Below are 2,383 nucleotides of genomic sequence, written 5' to 3'. Positions count from 1 at the left end.
AGCAGGGACAGCCTCTTCAAGATTCTCCCCAAGATTGGATGTCCACCTAGGCTCCTCAGCATCATCAGGTCTTTCCATTAGAACATGAAGGGCGCTGTAGTCTTTGATGGCTCAACATCAGACCCCTTTGACATCTGGAGTGGAGTGAAGCAGGGCTGTGTTCTCGTGCTGACCTTGTTTGGGATTTTCTTCGCTGTCCTGCTGAAGCAGGCCTTTGGAACTGCAACAGAAGGCATCTATCTCCAGACCAGATCAGACAGAAAACTCTTCAACCTCTCCAGACTGAGAGCAAAGTCCAAAGTCCAGCTGAAATGTCTGCATGACTTCCTCTTTGCTGATGATGCAGCTGTCACTGCACACTCAAAAATCTCCAGCAGCTCATGAACTGTTTTAACAAGGCCTGCCAAGACTTTGGACAATCAACTTGAAGAAAACACAGGTCATGGTTCAGGATGTGGACTCACCTCCCTGCATTACAATCTCTGCGCATGAACTGGAGGTTGTCCATGACTTTGTGTACCTTGGCTCAATGATCTCCGACACTCTTTCTCTTGATACCGAGCTAAACAGACACATCAGCAAAGCAGCTACCACGTCTTCCAGACTCGCAAAGAGAGTCTGGTCCAACAAGAAGCTGATGGAACATACCAAGATCCATGTCTACAGAGCTTGCATCTTGAGTACACTTCTGTACTGCAGCGAGTCAGGGACTCTTCTCACACAACAGGAGAAGAAGCTGAACCCTTTCTACAAGCACCGCCTCTGACGCATCCTCGGTATCACCTGGCAGGACAAAGTTCCAAACAACACAGTCCTGGAACGAGTTGGAATCCCCAGCGTGTATACACTGCTGAAACAGAGACGCCTGCTTTGGCTTGGTCATGTCGTGAGAATGGGTGATGATCGGATCCCAAAGGATCTCATCTATGGAGAACTTATGCAGATCACAGCTGTGCTACAAGGATATCTGCAAGAGGGATCTGAAAGCCTTAGGAATGAACCTCAACAGATGGGAAACCTTGGCCTCTGAGCATTCTACTTGGAGGCAGGCTGGGCAGCATGGCCTTTCCCAGTTTGAAGAGACACTTTGCCAACAGACTGAGGCAAAGAAGGAAGGCCCATAGCCAGGGAGACAGACCAGGGACACACTACACTTGCTCCCAGTGTGGAAGGGATTGTCACTCCCGAATAGGCCTTTTCAGCCACACTAGATGCTGTGCCAGAACCACCATTCAGAGCGCGATACCATAGTCTTTCGAAACTGAAGGTTGCCAACATACATATATTGCCAAATAAAGCAGATATTAACATCCCACTACTAGCTTTACATGATATGTACTATAAAGAGGAACAGGTGGTAACTTCTAATGCTCAAGCACAGAATATAATATCATGAGAAACAATTGCCTTAAAATGTCTACTCTGTTTTATTGATCCCACAATAAGATGCAGACAAGTGAGTGAATGTTCCAAATTAATAAATAAGCAGTTTTAAAAGGTCACCTTCTCAGAAAAGAGTCCATGTTTTCAGGTGACATTTGGGAAGGAAGAAGAAATGTTGATTTTTTTTTCTTTTCATTTCAAGCAAAGATTTTACAAAAAGGTTGCTGATGGGTGTATGCAAGACAGTTATGTTCTGACTCCAGAATAATTGTATAAATATTAGAAACACACGTATTTATTATGCAACCTTTAACCCACATTTTCTTACAACTTTATCTAGGTCTGTAGTAATTCGTATTCCTTCCGTTCCCACAACCAATCATTGTTGCAGTGTGGTGCCCCAACTGTGCACCTTGGTGCCCTTCCAAGTTATTCCCATCCCATGAGTCAACACAAGAATACCTATTTGCTATCCCAGTGGTTCCCAAACTCACCGTGGCACCCTTTGCATGCACAGGCACACCAAGCAGCCTCTTCTTCCCAGCTCAATCAGCAGCAACTGTTACCCTGCACATGCCTGATCTCGTCTGCTCTCAGAAGCTAAGCAGGGTCAGGCCTGGTTAGTACTTGGATGGGAAACCGCCTGGGAATACCGGGTGCTGTAGGCTTATACCATAGTCTTTCGAGACTGAAGGTTGCCAACCAACCCAGCCAAGATTGCACAAGAATAGCACAGGATTTCACACAATCTTGGCCAGGCAAGCCGACAAGAGGAGGCTGTGTAATGCCTCTGTACTTGCAAAGAGCATGCAGTGAGTCTGGGAACCACTGGGATAACAGATAGGTATTCTTGGGTTTGCTCATTGGGTGGGAAAAACTTTGGAACTGTTTCTATGGGAAATCAGCATAGCTTCAATTGTGAATGAATTCAAATATATAATCTAGTAAAGTACAGTGTTTAAAAGGCCCTGCTTTGGATTGTTGTTGTTCAGTCATTGTC

The 2,383-nt window shown here is 45.5% G+C and overlaps 1 pseudogene; it reads left to right on the top strand.

Annotated features, from left to right (window-relative positions):
* Positions 1-1,931: 1,931 nt before the first annotated feature.
* Positions 1,932-2,051, top strand: LOC136650581 (5S ribosomal RNA; annotated as a pseudogene).
* Positions 2,052-2,383: the final 332 nt, after the last annotated feature.

The sequence above is a fragment of the Tiliqua scincoides genome, chromosome 4 (genome assembly GCF_035046505.1).
Source record: "Tiliqua scincoides isolate rTilSci1 chromosome 4, rTilSci1.hap2, whole genome shotgun sequence".
NCBI classification, from domain to species: Eukaryota; Metazoa; Chordata; class Lepidosauria; order Squamata; family Scincidae; genus Tiliqua; species Tiliqua scincoides.
The sequence above is the reverse complement of the archived record's forward strand: the minus strand, read 5'-3'. Positions and strand labels throughout refer to the sequence as shown.